General features: G+C 35.3%; 1 long non-coding RNA gene across 1 annotated transcript; it reads left to right on the top strand.

The window, feature by feature from the left end:
• The first annotated feature begins 468 nt into the window (after nucleotides 1-468).
• LOC141581503 (uncharacterized) lies at nucleotides 469-20,843 on the top strand. Its single transcript, XR_012514191.1, has 2 exons — nucleotides 469-15,885; nucleotides 16,454-20,843. It is a non-coding gene; the product is annotated as an uncharacterized LOC141581503 (long non-coding RNA).
• The last annotated feature ends 210 nt before the right edge of the window (nucleotides 20,844-21,053 follow it).

Below are 21,053 nucleotides of genomic sequence, written 5' to 3'. Positions count from 1 at the left end.
CCCCATCCACCTGCCTCAGCCTCCCAAAGTGCTGGGATTATGCCACTGTGCCTGGGAATTTTACATATTTTAAATTAAAGCAAATCTTGATTTTTGATGAAGTGCTGATTTACTTATATTTCATTTAGTCTTCCTTTCTTTCAGAAAAGTTGTATGGAAACAAAATGGTTTTAGTATATTGCTTTATAAATAAATTCAAAGTCATGAGCTCTTTTTATTATCCTCTTTGCTTTACTCATTTCCATGAACTGTACATCTCTAACCTAAATCAGCTGGGGATAGGAGAAGAAAGTGTTAGATTCTTGCTCAGTTTAGATCTTCTGCCAGGAAAGCCCACTGTGTCTATTGTCATAATAATTAATAAAGTAATTATATATAATAATAATTATTATAGATAATTATAGATAATTATGTAATTATATATTTTTATATTTTATATATTTAATATATTTTATATATTATATAATATATAATATATAATTACTAATTATATATAATATATATAAAATATAAATAATTAATTATTAAATTAATGCTTTTTTAAATAAAAGTCACTTTTAACAGTAATATCAGGGCAACAGGCATATATTAGATGTATAGTCATTCTTATCATTAGGGTTATCATTCTAATGTGTTGTTTATTATTTTGAAACTCTAGGGAGAGAAAAACTCATTTTTTCGTATGTTAGAAAAATGTATCCTCATGTAGAATATCAAGGTAATATTTTTAATGTTTCTTATTTACCAGAATAAATTTGTAATGCATATTCTCTTTTTAAATTAGATAATTTAGGAGAAATTACACTTGATGAATCACTTATTCTCTTTTTAATTAGTAACATTAACTTTATCATTTTTGTTTCAAGATGTCACAGCTGTTGTTCAGCACTAGAAATTATATAAATTATTAGCCGAAGATGATGACTGGCAACATTTATGTCTGTTCCTTCTGTTAATTTCTTGTTCAGAAAGTCTGTTGTTGTAAACATCCCCGACTGGAAGCTGTAAGATACAACTAAGCTTTCAGTCAGATGTTTGCTGCTACCGGCTATTCACAGACATCCTTTTGATATAATTCTATCCCGGAGTGGAGTTGAGGAGGCTATAAAATGTGTGGGAAAACCTCAGAAATCTTTAGCTGTCTTCTTTTACTGCACTGACAGTGCACATATTATGATAGTTGAATGTAGGGTGCTCTGCTAATAACAGGATACACCATCTCAGCTTCCCAGACTTAGCGTGCTGCTGCTGGGCCTTAGAGAATTTAGAGAATTTAGTTAAATAAAAATTGTCCCCATTTATTCCTGTTTCTGCCCTGTCAATGAAACTTTATTCTTTAAAATCTTTCCAAGTAGGCTGGAGTTTAACTTTCCAACGGTTCAAGAAACTGATTTTCTCCGTTATGAATCCTGTAGAAGTTCTGGAGAATAATTTAATCACTGCCACCCAGCAGTATGCAATCTAGAAATTTCACCTTTCCCTGTACTTAAGAAATGTGTGTGCAACATTTTTCTTCCTCCTCTTAGCCCCCCACTTCCTGTTCTCTTCACCCTGAGTGATGTCACAGCTCCTAATCAGAACTCTCCTCTAAGAAAAACTTCCAGTCAAGCCACTAAGCCTGTTTACATTTGTTAATGGTTATGCATGTCCTTTTAGATTAATATATTTTCCTTAGTGTTTTCAGATTGTTGCTTTCAGATTTATTGCTTCCTCCTTAAAATATAGCTGCCCTGTAATCAGCTGCATTGTATCTCCTTTTTGCATTTCCCCACAGATCTAAATACTCCAGGGCTTTTCTCATAGATGGCATTCAGTGTGGACTAATTGATCATGTATAATTTTATGACAGCTGTTTTCTGAGTTTTAAACATTTGTTTTTTTATTTCTTTTATGTTTATTTTTTATGTTTATTTCTTTTATTTTTATTTTATTTTATTTTATTTTTTATTTGTTTTATTTTTTATGTCTTTTAGATGCTGGAAAACATTTCTATTTTATTGACATTTTTCTTATTGGCATTTTGCTTTTCAATAAAGCATTTTTAAAAAATTATTTATTATTATTAAACTGTTAGACATCATACTAAGGTTCAGTACATAATTAACCCAAAAGATAAAGGTCTTGCCAATCTAATTTTTTACATGCTTATTTTCTTTGATTAGATTATAAGCTTTCTGAGGACAGAGACATTAAATCTTGGTAATTCTATTTTTTTCTGTCAAACATGAGGTAAAGCACCTTGCATGTATAGTACTTTAGTAATGATATTTGTATTATCTTATTGCAGCAGTGTCCACTGTTTCCTTTTATCTTTTATCCAGATGACCAAATGACAGTTTTGGTCATAATGTAGCTGCCTCGGATGTATTTGTGCTACAACATTTGTATTTTAAATGCTCCTTTGTTAGAGTGGTAGTTTACAAGACTTATTTGGGGATGGGGGATAGTTGCCTCAGACTCGGGTAGCTTTCCAATTTGTAAATGTAATTTTCAGGCTTGATGATTAGCATGCATCAAGCATCCCTTCCTATGAACCCTTAATAAAGCAGATTGATTGTATATTCTGTGGCCCTCTGTTTTAGCACATTGGAAACCTTAGACTCAAATAGCAGTGAATGGATGGAGTTATTACTGAGAGCTCAGAAGTGTTCCCTGCCAAAGGTAGAATGTAATATGTTCTCTAGTAATAGGATTATTTTGTTTGACCAGGTGACACTTTATTTCTTACGAAAAATTTTCATATATAGCTTTAAAATTTAGTAAGATGGATAGAAACTGCATAATTTAATAATTTATACAGTGAAATTTGAAAGGTTTTTCAAAATGGTAAGACCAAACCTAAGCTAAAAGAGGGGGTAGGCAGTCTTTCTAATAAAGCTGTTATATTCTGCCCAGCTAGGCCAGTTATCCCTAGATGCTGCAGGATTAATGGGGCAATCTGTGTTATGTAACATTTGTTCTATATTATTCTGCCCTAATGAGGTGAATCAAAGACCATGTCAGCTTTAATTCTGGATGCCCTTGCTTCAGTGTAGTGTAATACGTAAGTACAACCTTTTTTAATAGTTTTCAAATGACTTCTTTATGTTTTTAAGTTGAAAAATCACTAACTTCCCATTGGCCTATAAGATTAGCAATTGATTATTTATAGCAAATGCCTTGAAATGTTAGATCAATCAGTATTTGTCAGTAAACCTGTAATAACTTGTTTCCTTAGCCCTTAGAATTTAGGAAAAAATTGTGATATTCATTGATAGGGCTTAGAAAGCTCAGAAATTATTCATTATTTGAGATTTGTTGAACCAATTGGTAAAACATTTTTAGTTCCTGAACACCATGCTGCAAATGACAGTATTTTATCCTTAGTATATGGTCTGAAATCACTTAGGGACAACTTCTTTTTAAGCAAATAACTAACTACAGAATTAGGTCTTCAAATTTATTTCAAATTAAATGCTTTTGTACAAATATTCTTGGTTAGAAAATAGTCATATAAATACACAGTTGGACATGTTCTCATTGATCTCCATGCCTCAGTTCCTTCTACGTGAGTCGTGGGCTTGAGGTTACACAGATGTGGACTGTGAACCTATATACCCTAGCATGCATATAGCATGTTCTGACTTTTATCGCGTCTACTCTTGTTAGAGCTTTATTCATTGGATGAATGTGCATTATTTGCTGTGTGTGCTCAGGAAATATTTTTTGTTTCTTTTTTAAGTTTGCCTATCAGTTTGGGCTTAGTTACTTTTTAAAATTATGCTGTTTCAGATAGTCTCTGCCACACTCTACCTGGCCTGGTTAATTGTGGTTGGACTCATGCTACATACTTTGACGTTGCCTTTTGCTTATCTGTAGCATATTACAAACGTTCTAATAATTTGACATTCACTGCTGTCTTTGCTTTGGCTTTTCAACAAATTTGGTGAAACAGTACGTTGCTTTTCAATATCAGCTTGCATCAGAATTACTTGGAGGGCTTATTGATTAAAACACAGATTGCTGGGCCCTGCAAAAAAAAAAACTTTCTGATTTAGTAGGTCTGGGGTGGAACTTGAGAATGTGCTTTTTTTCCCACAGTTCCCAAGTACTGCTGATGGTGCTCCTCTAGGCCCATGCTTTCAGAATCACAGAGCTCATCTTACATTCTTTTCCTGTTAGATATTATGCTTAATTAATACATGAAGTAAAACAGAGGAAAATCCTTAACTTAAAAACATGTCGTAATCCAGAAGTTGGATTATAAAAAAAGTTTGTTGGAAACATGAGACCATTTTTTCTCCCAGAGAAAAAATATATTAATTGTCTAGCTAGGAGAGGCCTATTTGAATGTGTTTTCAGAGAAAAGCAGAAGAAAAAAATACGGTTGTAATAGTAGTTAAAACAGAAAAGAAATATGCTTGTAGAGGGGGGGATGGTATATGTGTATTTAATTTTGAGAACCAAAGCTTCTGGAAAACACCCCGAAGGGGACAAGAGGCCAGGTAGAGACATTGGAGGTTCCTGAAAGTCCTAGGATGCCTCTGAAATTCCAAAGATTTTTAACATTTGCTGGCAGTGGTTATTACACGTAATTTTACTTACAGATTTGAAGATTCCCTCTTCTTTGACGTACGTATATTGGTAGGACCACTGGTAATAGTTAGTAGAGGTATTTGTGGTAATGTATTTTTAATCAGAAAGAATGCAGAAAGAGGGGGAGACATTCCTTTGAGACACCTTAATGACACTGGGAACTGTAGAAAGTGGAAAGAGATCAGAGTGTGGGAAAGATGTGCCCGAGATGAAATTATCTGAATTCTGAATGTGGGGGAGAAGATGAGGGAGAGGGTTGAGGGGGAGGAGAGATGACTAAGCTCCTCACAGTGTTTCATTAACTGTCTTTTACCTAAAGCAAGAATCTTAATGAAGATGGGTGAATGCATCATACTGGTCATCAAGTAAGTTCTTATAAATGCAAGTTCGAATGTTTTGAAGGGAAGGATATAGGAAGGGTGGACAATTGCTACATTTAGATATGGAATGCTACAGGATGTCTGCATTTATTGTTGTAAATTCCTTTGGTGAAAAGAGTATTACTACTTTGTGACTAGCGTGGGCAAATCATGAGACCCTGTCTCTAAAATTTTTTTTTTTAACAAGAAAAATTAGCCAGCCATAGTAGCGTGCCTGTAGTGCCCCCCCTCTACCCCAGACAGCCCCCCTCAACCAAAAAAAACACCCAGTTTACTTCTGTCTTTTCCTTGGATTATACACTTTCTCTCAGGGTATCCTTCTGGTTGACTCTTGCCTCATTTACGTGAATGCTGTGCCTGTTCTTTTTTTCAACAGAGTCTTTGGTAAAGGACCATATAAATTTGGTAAAGAGTTTAAGTCCTGCTTTAAACCAAGTTTCAGTTCATGTAAACATCCTACACTCAGCTGTAATACATGGATTGGCTGAGAGGTGGATGTTTACTTCAGCTGACTTGGAATATCAACGAATTAACATTGATAAAAGATTTGGCAAGAATAGTATACAGAGGCCTGAATTTTTAATGTAATTAAAGGTTTGTTGGAAATGTGAGACCATTTTTTCTTCCAGAGAAAAAGTGTATTAATAGTCTAGCTGGCAGGGATCTACTTGAATTTGTTTTCAGAGAAAAGTAGAAGAAAGTATGGTTACACTGGGAGTAGTTAAAACAGAAAAACAGTATGCTTATGGGGGAAAAACTTAACCTAAATTTATTAAAAATGTATTAAAATTGCTTTAAATTTGTTAATTAAAATTTTTATTGTATCTTTTCAGTTTTGTTATTATACCACTAACATGACATAAGGCTCTGGATATTGGGACAAAAGGCCCTTCTTTGGTAGTTGAGGTCAGATTTGTAGGTGTTGCAGTGTGTTTTAACAAGCATGGGCTTTGGCATCAGACATGTGTTGGCATCTGGACTCCACAAGTGAATTTGCTTCGGGATTTGGAGGAGGGACAGGCAGTGTTTCCATACCTTGGTGGTTTTCTCATCTGCAAAGTAGGTATGGTGGTTTGCATGGATTGACATATGGTGAATATAAAGTAGGGTTCATTTGTATAGTACCTGTCATATTAACTACTCAATAAATGCTATTATTAATGCTGTTTTAGGTGTTCAATAAATAGTTGCTGTAATACTTAAAGCAGACATAACTTGTATTTATTTTAGCAATAAAGATGATGCCAACTTTTTGGTTTGATGGAAATGCTTTGAATCTTTGAGATTATTGTAACATAGTGGCAAAGAATTATGAAGCCCAGCTTCTGGAGCTCATGTGCTGATTCTGCCAGTTACTTAGCTGTGTTACTTTGGGTGAAATTATTAATCTCTCTGTGCCTCATTTTCCTCAGTCCACTAAATTGGATTTATAATGGCACCTACCTGATAGGATTTTTGAGACTAAAGGAGTTAATTTTAAAATAAGCTAATACTTGATATAAGTATTGTTTGGTCTAAATATTACTTATATTTTCATGCCTTTATTTAAAATACTGAAAATTAATTTTTTATAGCTTTGTTTTTCAGTTCCATGAAATGAGCCTGCCTTTTCATTCTTTGGTGATGCTTCCATATTCTGTATAGGTAAAAAGCAAAACAAACAAGCATAAAAGGAAAGTTATGTAAGAAGTATACACATCCCAGCAGCTTGGCAAGTGTCTGTATGCTCTTGCATGTGCTTAAATCCAGAATTAGAATTCTTGTTTGGTGCTCCAATGGAAGATGTCTAAATATTATGAGAGATACATGATTAAATAAAAATGCCAAATGAAAACATGGAGAGTTATTGTTGAAGGTGAGTACTGTTTTTCTAATTACGTATTTTATTTAATAAATAATTTGTTATTTTCTTTGTTATTAAGAGGGACCTATTTTATTCTGTGCTTGGGTGCAAAGCATACTACATTTCAGTGAGCTCCACATGTTAATTTGAAACTTGCCAAATGCTTACCTTATTTTATAATTTATAGTACTTCAAGAAACATGTTGCAGTGCATTACAAAGCATATAATCTAAAGGTAGTTTTGTGAAATGTTTTTCTCCCAAATTAAGCATATTTGGAAATTGCCCATCAATTTGTTTTTGAACCTCAGTGCGTAAAATATGGAATTTTTCTTTCATATGCTCAGATGTGAAAAATACTCAGCATATGCATGAGGTTTAGGCCACAAAATGGCCTGTAAGTTAAATTTCTAATTCTAGTGTTTAATGCATTGCCTTTTTCCTTCTGGTTTAGTGGCCATATGTTCATATCTTTATGTTACATACGTTCCTGATTATATAATAAGGTCTTTGATCATGTGGGCTATCAGGTTTGCCTTACTTTGCATCTTAGAAGAAGCTATACATGAAACTATAGTTGTACTTAAGTGAAAATTTGAATAGTTTTCTTGTTTGAATTAATGCGATGAAACATTCTAGTTGCAGTTAGCTGTCTCCCACCCTTACAGGAAAGTACATGCCTCCTTTTTTAAAACACTATATATTCATTAGAATTGTTACAGAATTCTAGTAAACATTCTGGTCACATATTTTCTGATTAAAATGTGCTTATCAGTTTTAAATATGAAATCTGGATATATGTTAAAATATCTCAGTGTTTCCCCCTTGTTTACCATATTGCAGTTTATTATTAATGGAGAACGTAATGTAAAATTGGATGTCTTTGATAATTTGGAGATGTGTTCTGAAATTAAACTTGAACTATTTTCTGTGAATTTTGAAGATTCGGTATCTTACAATTATTTGGTGAGCCTTTGGCGTGAATTATTTAGCTTCTTCCCTGTTTCACAATTTCTTTCTCCTCTCATCAGTTTTCAATAGGAGAATGTTATGGTTTTAAATGTCTCCTTTAGACTTCTGTAATTGAAAAAATGTCAGTTAAGCTTGGGGGTAATCTTTGATAAGTAATAGAGTTTATCTTTTAGTTATATTCATTTCAGGTTTTTAAAATGATTTTTTTAGGTAAATGTCAAAGTTTTAGTGCAAAATATTATGCAATATTATAATAAGCAACTAACCTCTTCATTGATAATGGCTTAATATTGAAAGGGTTTTTATTCTTGTTTTAAATTCTGGGTTAAAATATAACGGTCTTTTTATTTTTTAAATTTTAATTCTTCACAAAGTTACCAGTGCATTATAAAACCAACAACAATTTCATATTTAGAATGTTTACATGTATATAAATTAGGATTTTTTTTTTTTTTATATGTGCCTTAACTTCTTTAACTTTTATGGAAAAGAACTAGTCCCAAGGGTATTTTTCCTATTTAAACACATTATTCTTGTGCTTCAAAACAGCAGTAGAACCTGTTGAGCTACTGAACTTTCTGTCTGGGGACTATCCAGGCGCAGTTATAACTGGTTTCAAAGTTGTGACCTTTTCCTTGCTTGTTTCAAAATCGTTCCTTAAAATATGTTCAGTATTTTTTCTTTTGTCTAAAAATATTTAAAAACAGGATTTGTGGGTTGTTTTGTTTTTATAAATTAGTTTGAGAAAGTTCCTTTGCCATTTGTTTTCTGTTCAAATGTTGTAAGAACTCAAATTTCCTGGGGGTAGGGAGGACTTTGTAAGATTTTTTTGGTTGAGAGGTATAAAAGGTACTTAAAGGTGTTCCGATACCTTTATTTAGATAACCCAATCATTTTGACATTATGATAAGCTTTCCCCACTTAATAGGTTATCTGAAAATTTAGTGAGGGGCAAGTATCTTGTTTATATTTAATATCACTTAAAATTATTTCCTATGTATAGTCAATAGCACATACAAAAAATTACCTCCTCTTTGTAGTCAATAGCACAGTCAGTTATTTTTCAAGTAAAGGTATGAGTATGAATGAGAAAAATTTGTGGATTGGGTATTGTCTGTCCTTCATATTCAGATAACTTTCTAAATGTTTGGTCATTCAGTCTATAATATTAAAACTTTTTTATGTTATAAATTCTTCAAATCAGTATCTCTATTAAATACAGTGACCGAACTATATCTTCAAAACTGATATAACGTCGTGATTAGATGTGCAGAAGACTATGTTACATGGATAATAAATGAACCTTAAGCATACAGAAATTAATATCAGATTAAGCTAAAACATTAAGCAAAGTTAATACAAGTTTGCATACATATATATATATAAATGATATGTGGAGAATCTTTGTGTTTCATAGTCACTAGATTAGAAGCAGTTGTCAAGAATGTCCGACTGCTATTCATCTTCGTGGCCAAAGTACATTTCAAATGTTTTTTCATAATGGTTTTCTTTAGTCTCTTTATTCATCATTACAAGTCTGTCAAGTGACATATGTCCTTATTCCTGGTGCTTCCTGAGGAGGCTGTTCAGTGCAGGGGAAGGAATATTATTAGAAATAAAGGAAAAAACCAGAAGTACTTTCTTCTACTCTCATGTTCCACTCAACACAACTCTTCTCTCACCAAATGTGTGTGGAGATTTCTCTCCACCAACAACAGCAGTTCTTTACTGCAGATTTTCCAGTGGACACCAGCCGGGTGTCCTCTAATTCATTTCAGTTCTGACATCATCTACTGGAAGATAGTGTCAGATCCCACACGTGGATGGCTCAGTCCTACAAGACTATCCCTTACTTTGGATCTCTGTCACAAACAGTTAGTGGTTTGTGATTCTGACCAACTGGCTAGAAATCGGGGGTGTACCATGATCAGGTCCTCATGTGTGATTAATTGGCTAGAGCAGCTCACAGACTTCAGGGAAGCAAGCACTTTATTTACATTTACCCATTTATTATAAAGGATATTACAGAGGATGTGGATGAACTGCCGGAAAAATGAGAGTAGCACAGGACAGGACACTGAGAAGGGTCACGGAGCTCATGTTTCTTCTCCAGGTGCACCACCCTCCAGGAATAGTCAGTTCTTGTGTTCAGCTATCTCGAAGCTTATTGGAACCCTGTCCTTCTGGGTTTCTGTGGAGGCTTCATTATGTTAGGGCTCAGAAACCAGTACCCCAAAACGTGGGACTTTGACATGCTGAATTAAAGGAGTAGCCTCAAGGCCTCTTTACCTTCTCCAACTCCCTTCACCCAAATTGTGTGTCTCTGAAAGCACAGTATGAGGCTGTTCACCAGAGTTCCCTTATTTACCTAGAAACTGGACTGCCAAAGAGGAACACAGTTGCCTGTGATTCCATCCCTGAAATTTCATTAACTAGAGAAAATTTAAACTCATATCACAGAGGAAGAGACTGAAAATTAAACACCACACCTGGAGCCCAGATGACCTGTCCCAGTCTATTATCTGCTCTCCAGTCCCATTTACAAACTATTGTCTGACCTTCAGGCCCATTTATTTATAGCTCCCCCACTTTCCCCAATGAAAAGGATATTTAAGAGTCAGCCGTCTATCTGGCCCTTTCTTTGAGTTTTGAGTTTTCACATTTTGTATGACTCCTGTGCGCACACGTGCATGCAATCACTTTGTTAGGATTTTCCTTGTTAACTTTCTTTTCTTTATAGGGGTATCTGCTATGGTTATATATGATGGGGAGGAAAGGGATTACTTCTTTTCTGCCCCTGCAGTCTGTAGGCATAATTGATACACCATTGGTGCTGGTGATTAGCTCAGTCTTCAAGCCCTGTCCTGTCGCTGGAAGTTGGAGGGTGGCACTGAAAGCCCCAACCTTCTCATCATGCTTTGATCTTTCCAGTGACCAGACCCCACCCTGAAGCTATCCAGAGGTCCTCAGCAACATTCATTTCATTAGCATGCAAATGACATTCTTACAATTTTAGAGATTCCAAGGGCTTTAGGAAATCGAGATGAAGAGCAAATATATATTTCACTATATCACAAACGTACTTTCAGGAATTAGACCTCTGATCTAATCTGGGCTCCCTCACTTGCCATCTTCATGACCTTGAACAAGTTCTTCATCTTTTCTGGATAGTTCTCTGTTAAAAAAAAAAATTTAAAAATGGCTACATCATGTTGTTATGAGGACTAGATAAGTATGTGATGGACCCTGCACATTGCTAGCAACAAAAAGTAAGTACTATTTCTATTTATTTTGCTCCCAAGCTTATGTGAGCTCCCTCAGTGTCTACCACCAATTCATATGATGTGTGCCCTAGTCAATCTTAAAAGTCGTCCACCTTGAATCTTTAATTAATGTGTTTTTAAAACGCATTATAAGAATGTTAGTGTTTTTATTTTGATCCCATGGAAGTTAAGACTTTTTCATGCAAGCGTTCAAACCTTTAGCTTCCAACAGAACAGATAAATAGTCTGTATTATTTCATTATGTATAAAAAAAAAGATTAAGCATGTCTCAGGCAGCTCAGACAAGGCAGATAAAAGATTATCAAGGAGTAACATCAGAAGACACTAATCAAAGTGCCTAAAAAGCTTTATGTGATCCAGGTATTATGAGGATGTTGCAACAGTAAAACAAAACTTTACAAGATATGAAGGGCTAGATAGAGATAGGTAGGACAGAGCAGATTATGTCAGAGAATTCTCTTCTAAAATTGTGTTGGATAGCCTGGGATTTGAACTTATGCCTTGTATGTGTGTCCGTGTGTCACAGGTTGAACATGCAAGAAGCAGTGTTCAAAAAGGTGGCAAACTTCTTTTACTTGTTTCTCAGTCTTTTCAGATCATTGCTTAGAAAACACTGATATATGTACAGTAAATATCTTATTTTAAATATTAGCTAACCCTATTAAATTGTGTGTCCTTGTGCTGCAGTCATTTGATGACCTCATTCTCTTGTAAGTTGGCATATGATTTGAGATAGCTAGCTCTAAGTGCTAATGGATTGTTTGAAGGAGTTAAAGGCAAAACCAGGAAGATAAAACTATTTTTAGGAAAAAGTGATCATATAACAGGCCTTAAATAGAGGAATTGAGGTATTTCTGTCTTTACTATGTAACCTTTAGCTAATTCCTTACGCATTCTGACCTCATGTTTCTTGCATGTAAATGAGAATGTTACAGGCTTGTAAATTCCTTTTCCTCTGCGACTACATCCAGTTTTATTTATATTGTGTGTTTGTGCATGTCAGTAGAGCACAGTATTTAGTAGAATGAGTTCTTGGTTAAACCACCTGGATTCATTTGTAAAATGGGGCCACCTATCTCTTAAATTGTAATGAGGATTTGATTAGATAATCTAGATAAATCACTTAGCACAAGAGTCTCCAGCCCCCAGACTACTGACCAGTACTGGTTTGTGGCCTGTTGGGAGCTGGGCTGCTCAGCAGGAGGTGAGCAGGGAGCAAGCTAGCATTATGGCCCGAGCTCCACCTCCTGTCAGATCAGTGGCAGCATCAGATACTCGGGAGCACGAACCCTGTTGTGAGCTGTCCGTGTGAGGGATCTAGGTTTCACACTTCTTAGGAGAATCTAATTAATACCTGATGAGCTGAGATGGAACAGCTTCTTGCCAAAACCATCTCATGAAACCGGTCCCTGCTGCCAAAATGGTTGGGGACCTCTGACTTAACACATTACCTGGCATATACTAAGCACTCAGAAAATATCCCATTTCCCAAAACTCACTTCCAGTGTCAAGTTTTAATAGCATGTTGATCTTAGACCTCCAAGGTAAACTTGGTCCTCTCTTTGTGCCATAAATGTGCCTTGTACTCAGTAGTGCTAAACTGTTGTCACTAGTGCTAAATGTACCACTAATTTATCTGCGTGTCTACCATTCTTCTTAGATTGTGAACCTGTTGAGGACAGAGACGGACAAAGCCCCTTACTCATATTTATAAATTTTCTGGCATGATAAATATTTGCTGAAGGAATAAACTTGTATTCTTATTTTTAAGCAGGGTTTTCTCCCCATCTGAGTAGAAGATAGTCCAGGAGCAAAGGAAGTAGAAGTCTTTTGAGCAAGTAGAAGTCTTCTCAAAAATCTGGCCACATTCTCAACCCACCTCACCCCTGCTTTTTTAAACAGCTATTTAATTGCCATTGTAATCCTAAGAATTGGATCAATTTTTCACCTTCCTTCACACTTTTTTCCTTTTAGTAAGAAAATAAAATAATAAAGTGCCAAATGGAGAAAACTGTCCATTAAATATGAATTATGATCAGAAATTGTGTAAAAGCAACATAATGGAACTATTAAACAGCATTATCTTTGAATCAGACACCTTGGGTTTATTTTATAGCCCTGCTACTTTCTAGTCATACAGCAGTGATCAAGCTGTATTACTTTGGCTCAACAAAATGGGGATAATCTCTGTTTCATGGCTTGTTATGATTGATGTGAAATATTCACACAAACTACCACTGTGCCTGGTAAGTAAAAGACACTCAGATATTTCTTGGAGTTACAGTTAATACGGTATCTTTTAAATCTGAGAAAAACCAACTTTTAAAAATCACATATATATATACAGTTGTTTACTGATAGAAATAGTATTTAATTAGTTGATAACCTTGGTTAGATAATGAAAAACAATAGTTTTATCTCCGTTATCCTAATGTGATAGGGAAGAGTTACAGAGTTCAAATGGCAAAAGAATACCTGACCATTAAGATGCCTAGTTCCTGAACCCGAGAAGACAAGTCTCTACTTTATACTACTTTCCACAGTTAAATCATTGATACTTTGTGCCACGCAGTGAAAACAGAACCATTTAGATCAGGAGTCCCCAAACTTTGTACACAGGGAGCCAGTTCACTGTCCTTCAGACCGTTTGAGGGCCGCCACATACTGTGCTCCTCTCACTGACCACCAATGAAAGAGGTACCCCTTCCTGAAGTGCGGCAGGGTATGGGGGGTGGGGGAGGGGGGCGGATAAATGGCCTCAGGGGGCCGCAGTTTGGGGACGCCTGATTTAGATGTTCACTGATTATATTTTTCCTTACGAAAAGTAGAAGGTTAGAGAAAATTATTCTCAATACAATTAATACAAATAAAATTGGTTGATGATTAGTTGCTTTTTAAGTGGTAAGGGCATATGAAGCTTCATTACCTATGAGAATTTTGTCAATTATTTCCCAGGTAAACATGTTTTGAAGCAACCTCTCAGAATTCCCCACTTCCAGTTTCTCCTCTTTCCATTCTTACTGATTTGACTCTATACCTTTTTGCTAAATAAACACTTCTTCCAACTCTCAGTTTTGTGTTTTTTGTTTTTATTTTCATTTGATCTGCTCTTCAAAGTGTATCAGCTAGTGATTGAATTAGACTGTGGTGTAACAGAGAATTCTGAGACAGTAGCTCAAACAGTAGTTTTGTTTTGGTTTGTTTTGTTTTCTAAACCCAAAGTCTTGCTGCCTTTTTCACAAAGACCAGCCTTTTTCAGAAACTCCCAGCTTACGTCTCATTTGCCACAGCTGTGTCACATGGCTGTCTGCTAGCTGTAAAAGATGCTGAGAAACATTGGTTATTTTGTTTGTTTTTGCTGGGCACATTGTCACTCTGAGCAAATACAAAGTTGTATTTGGATCATTGTACTAACAGTTCGCCTTTTATGGCAAGTTAAGTAGTCATTTGTCATAGATTGGAGGATTTCCTGCAAGGGTAAAGAACTGTATAGATTACTTATTGTGACTAATATAAATTATCCTACCACCACCATCCCATAACTCTAAACTTCCAGAGATGTCATAGAAAACACAAGTGTGCACACCGCTAACCACAAAAGAAAAAGGAAATCCCAGCTGCCAGAAATGAAGAGAAAATAAAGCCAGAATAGTAAACTCAGCAGCTGAAGGTACACTGACCTAGGGGGATGATAGTGTTGGCTGTGGCTCTCACCAACGGACCCTAAGACTAAGCCAGAGATAACGGCCTGATTATACAGGGAAGCTGGGACTGAGACCTCTGCACAAAGCCAAGACCCTCAAAGGTGTTGCAGCCTCAGGAAAGAGGATGAGCAGAATTCCACACAGTAACCCAGGGAAGCTACAAAGTCGTCTGAACCCAAAAGGGTAGAAAGCGAGGAAGGTTGCTGTGAGGAAGAGTTGAAGTTTACATTTCAGTTTTGCTCTCAGAATATCATTGCTTAGCTTAAAAACGTCAGACATATCAAGATAGTGACTTTAATAAAACAAGATGTACAAAAGTATGTGTTTTCTTGGGTCCTCTTTTAAAGTCATTAGGGAAAAGAATTGGCATATATTCAGACACATTTGAAGAAATTATGTATTTTTGGAGGTAAGAGTCTTGATTGCATGGTATGATCATGGCTTGCTGCAGCCTCAATTTCCTGAGCTCAAGTAATCCACCTAAGCCTCCCAAGTAGCTGGGATCGCAGGCATGTACCATCATGCCCAGCTAATGTTTAAATTTTTGTGCAGATGGAGTCTTCACTGTGTTGCCCAAGCTCATCTCAAACTCCTGGGCTCAAGTGATCCTCCCATCTTGGCCTCCAAAGTGTTATGATTACAGGTGTGAGGCACCATGCCTGGCTTGATGAAAAATTTTAGAACTGAAGGAATAAGCTAGGATGCAGCACAGAAGAGGTAGAAAAATGAAAGTAATTCATGGAAGATCCAATATACATACATATTTTAGGAGTTTAGGGGAAAACAGAAGGTGTAAGGCAATTGTGAACTGACCTAAGAATGTGTAGTATACTATATTGTAACTCTTGGTAGATAAATGGTACCCACTGAAGTTTTGGAGGATTGGGGAACAGGTGACTTCCTTCTCTTATGCTCATGCTGCCAAATTACCCATTAACAGCTATGTTATAATGAAAACAGTTTCACACCAACTTCTTAATATACATGTGTCTACATTAACTGAGTAAGAAAACTGATCTTACAGCATGTTCTGCAGGCTAAAGGAAATTGCTCTCAGCCCGTTGAAGTGCTCTAACCACCATCTTGCCTGAAAGATTAAGAAGCAGGATTCTATTACCTTAACAAAAGGTGTGTTCGTGGCTGGACAAAAACCTTTTAAGGGGTTAGACTAGGACATTATCCCAAAATATAAGGGCTATAGGTCATGCTGGATTCTTAAGGCCTCTTCTTGCAATGGTGAGATGTGTTACTCTGCTATTAGTCAAATCTGAAAACCTTTAATTTCACCATTGGAGGCCCATTTAAACAGCAGGCCGCTAATTTCTCTAACAATTTCTACCATTTAGTATGAAAATTAAAACATTGTATGTTGATCAAAATGCAGTCAACAGTACCTAGAATAGCTTCCACTAGGGTATGCGTTCTCTGATTACAACACTAGTTCATTCTCCTGGACTGTTCTTTCTATCAGAATGGGTAGCAAGACTTAAGCAATGACTTTACATATGTTATGGGTACCACACTGTATATACTGGGCTATTTCCATGTAAATTACAGACAATGGTTATACTAGAAGCAATAAATAGCTAAGAAATTTCCATAGTTGACCGAAGACATATCAGGAATAATATTTGTTTCTGGAAACAGAACCAATGTTGCAGTGGCTTAAACTGCTGCACTTTTGCTTTTCTTTCAGATGTAGGCTGTCCAGGTGTCCAGTACTGTGACTCCAAAACATCAGTAGAGCCCCAGGCTTTGTCTGTTCTCTGTGGTCCACTCTCTATCATGTAGAATGCGTCTTCAAGATCGAAAAATGGTGGCTGTAGTGCTCAGATTCCAGATAAGGAAGAATGGGCAAGAAACAAAAGATCAACTCCAAATGTGATGGCAAAATTAAGACTTGTGAGTGAAAGTAGAAATTTGTCTTCGATGCGTACACACTGAAAGAAATGTTGAAGAGACTTCTTCAGGCAGAAGCAGGTGATTCCAAGTGAAATCCTAGAATGCAGGAATAATTGAAGAGCAATGGAAATGGTAAATATGTGGCTAAATTTGAAGAAATATTGGATGTATTAAATTCTGAGGTTTAAAATACCTGTGGAATTAAAATGCACCTACAATAACAAGAGGCAGGAGAAGTTTGTACCAGAGTTTGTCCTCAGGTTCTGGCGTAACGTAGGTAAATGGTAAAATTACTTTTTTTAGACTGTGAAGACAAGCGTGCATGTTGTAATCTGTTAAGCACTAAAAGGCTAATAGAATGTATACCTAACAATTTAATGGAGGCCAAAAGTATTTAAAAGAAGGCAAGAACAGAAAAGGGAACATAAAACAGATGGGTCAAATTTAAAGTTGCAAAATATAAACCCAAACACTTTAGATGAGTCATTACTTGAATTAAGGTTGAAAATTTATCAGGCTAAAAATTCCCTACTACATACTGCTTACAAGAGGCGTATTTAAATATAAGGCCATACAAAAAGGTTGAATGTAAATGCATGGGGGGAAATATACAGTAAGCAAACCAAATAAAAACAGTTTGTGGTATTATCAGGCAATGAGATTTAAGGCAAAAAGCATTCTTTCATAATGTTGAAGGAATTAATTCACCAAAACACATAAAGATACCAAATCTGTATGTGTTGAAAACATTTCAAATACATAAAGCAAGAATGACAAATAAGATGAGAAATAGGTAAGTCTCTAACCATAGTTGAAGGCTTACACAGCTTTTTCAATAGCTGATAGAATATTCAAACCCTCCCCCCAAAAAAACAGATGTAAAAAAATCGACATTTACATTTATTGAATACTTGATTTAAAAAACGTAATTCACATTTCCTTCAAGTAAATAATTTATCCAAATTTACTGTATGCTGAGTCGTAAAGCAAACCAATCTCAAAAGTTCAAAAGCATTTATCTTACATTCTCTAACACAGTGGGATTAAACTAGAAAAAAACAGAGATGATTAGAGGAACCCCTGACTACTTTGAAATTATGTCATATATTTCTTGACAGTCCCTGGGTCAAAGAATAAACAAATTTCAAAATAATTTCAAGTGAATAATATGACATACCAAAACATGTGAGTTGCAGCAAAGCAGTGCATGAAGGAAAATTTATAGACTTACTTGCATACATTAGAAAAGAAGCAAGGCTGAAAATCAATGACCTAAACTATTTTCAAGAAGTTAGAAAAAGAAAAGCAAGGAAATAATAAACGACTAAATGAAATAACACATAATAGAGAAAGCCAAAATATTGTTTCTTTGAAGTCTAAAAACAGTAATAATCTCTACTGTTTAACACATTTGAGATATTAGCCAATAAAATAAGGCCTGAAGTAAAAAGATACAATGTTTAGAAAGAAGAAAGTAATAGCATCTATAGACAACTGGTTGTGTGCATAGAAATTTCAAAAGACTCAACAAACAAAATAATGAATTTATCAAGGTCACCGAATACAAACTATACAGAAATTGTATTTCTATATATCAGAAACAAATAGAAATTGATAAAAATTATACCATTCACACTAGCATAAAATAAATACCTACAATTTTTTTTAATCATTTAAGAAATTTTAAAAATTCTAAATGTATGGCTATACCATGTTCATGACTTGGCAGTTTTGTAAATTAATCTGTAACTTCAATATATGATATTATCAAAATCCCAACAGTATGCTGGAGAAATTGACAAACTGAAGAAATGCAAAGGACAGAGAATATCCAAGGTAAACTTGAACCACAAAACTGAAAAGTTCACCAACAGACATAAGACCTGTGATTATAAAAGTGTAGTTGTAATTAACACTGATGTTGCCTGGCATAAGATAGGCAAATAGACTAAAGTAAGAGAATAGATAGAATTCTGTATAGATGGTGATCCATACATTTAGGTCATCTGTGATTTATGAGAAAGGGAAACTATTGCAGTGGTACAGTCAATTAGATAGCTGTGTTGGGGGAAAAACTAGACCCCTTCCTTGACACCATATGTAGAAAAAAAATCAGTTCCACATGGAATATGGTTTAAATGAGAAAGGAAATAATAAAACAGATACCTTCATACTTTGGGGTAGGCAACTATTTTAAGGACATAAAGCATAAAGGAACATTTTAAAGTAATTTGTGGTGATAGAATCAGGGTAGAGGTTATCACTTGCCTGGCAAAATTGATCAACAAGAAAAAAACAACTTAGCCGAACACAGTGGCTCATGCCTGTAATCCTAGCACTGGGAGGCTGAGGCATGAGGGTAACTTAAGGCCGGGAGTTCAAGAGTAGCCTGGACAACATAGTGAACCTTTGTTGCTACAAAAATTTTAAAAATTAACTGGGTGCAGTGGCATGCACTTGTCCAGTTACTTGGCAGGCTGGGGCAGGAGGAATTTGAGCCCAGGAGTTCGAGGCTGCAGTGAGCTATAATTGTGTCAGCACACTCCAGCCTGGGCAACAGCGAGACCCTGCCTGTCTAAATGTTTTTTTTTAAAAAAAGACAACTTGGTATCAGGAAATAAATAAGACATGAAAGCAGATGAAATTACTTGATTCAGAATGTTGTTAATTTATGTGGATAAATCTGAAATTTTAGATATTTTTTGATGTGTGTTGCCAAATATATATTAATAAATAAGTCTGAATCTATTTTTTTAAATCTACTCTGAATAATCCACAAGCTCTGGATGGTTTGTTAAATACATTCATTGTGACCAAGTAAGGATTATTTCCATATGGGAGAATGATTTAACATTGGAAAATCTTTTCACATAGTATATACCATGTTAACAGAGTAAAGAGAAAAGGCCTATTGCTATCGCAGTGAATGCAGGGGGTTGGAGGGGAGAACCAGCAAAATGTAAGTTATATTCACTTAAGATTTTAAAAATAAAACATCCTCTTAATAGATGCAAAAACGTTACTAGTACGACAAATGATAGTTTACCAAAACTCATGGTTAATGTTACAGGTTAATGGTACAGCTTTAGATATTCCTTCATGCCAGCAATAGTACAGGAATGGGCTGTTGTATTAATACATCTGTTCCGTGTTGCACTGGTCATCTTGGCCAGTGCAGTGAGACTGGAAGAAGAAATAATAGGCATAAGAATTGGAAAGGGAGAAACAGTTATTGTCAGTGGGCAAGATCATTGTTTATTCGAAAGTCCAAGGAACACTACAAAGTAGTTTAACTAATGTGAAAGTGGAGAGGTTTTGAATATAAGACCAATCTGCAAGAATTAGTAGTGTTCTTTTCCACTTCAAACAGTATGTTTCAAAGTATATTATTTGAAAGAATTTCATTCACAAAACTCTAAGGGACCTAATAATTTACATCCAATAAAAATATGCAAGCATTTTGTAAAAGTAGACTGAAATGAGTGGAGCAATATTATATGTTTGTGGATGGGAAAAATCAGTACATTAAAGCATCAGTTCTCTCCAAATCAATAAATTCAGTGAAGTTCCAATCAAATTCTCAACAGAACTGTTCATGGAATTTAATCAACCTAACCTAAATGTGGAAAGACAAAGCTGAGTTTTTTTTTTTTTTTTTTTTTTTTTTTTTTTTTTTTTTTTTTTTTTTTTTTAAGGGAAACTAAGGTTAGGGGAGTTCCTATCATAAAGGACAGTAGGGAATGTAAAACTATAGTGATAACACAGCCCTTGTGATGCAAGGATAGACATGTAAATCTACGGTACAGAAACAGATACATGAGAACTTGATACATGACAGTGGAGAAATGAATAACTGGCACTGGGACAATTGCATGTCCATTTGTGAAAAAAATTAGATACTCTTCTCACACCATATTTTTAAAAACTGGTAGATTAAAGACCTAAATGTGGGTGGGAGAAATACCATTTTAAATATTTTAGAAGGAAATACAGGACAATTTGAACCAACGTAAGGAAGGAGTTGTTGGTTTGACTCAAAAAAGTGGGAACCACGAAGAAAACAATTCACACATCTGACTGTATTAACACTAGAAATTTAAGTATGACAGAAGACTAAGTATCAGAAGGCCAGCCACAGACTTGCAAGGTACTTACCTTACAATTATCTACCAGTAACTAACAAAGGAAGCATCCAAATTACATAAAGGACTTCTTAAGGGGGTGGCAATAAATGAGCAATATATGAGAGAGAACCAAAAGGTCAATTAACAGGAAAATGTTTTAGCTCACTCGTAGTCAAGGAAATGCCAGTCGGCACAGCCAGATACCATTTCACATCCAGTCTGATAATAGCAATGATTGGCAAACACGTTGACAAAACAATTCATACTTTA

The sequence above is a fragment of the Saimiri boliviensis genome, chromosome 15 (genome assembly GCF_048565385.1).
Source record: "Saimiri boliviensis isolate mSaiBol1 chromosome 15, mSaiBol1.pri, whole genome shotgun sequence".
In the NCBI taxonomy this organism is placed as follows: Eukaryota; Metazoa; Chordata; class Mammalia; order Primates; family Cebidae; genus Saimiri; species Saimiri boliviensis.
The sequence above is the reverse complement of the archived record's forward strand: the minus strand, read 5'-3'. Positions and strand labels throughout refer to the sequence as shown.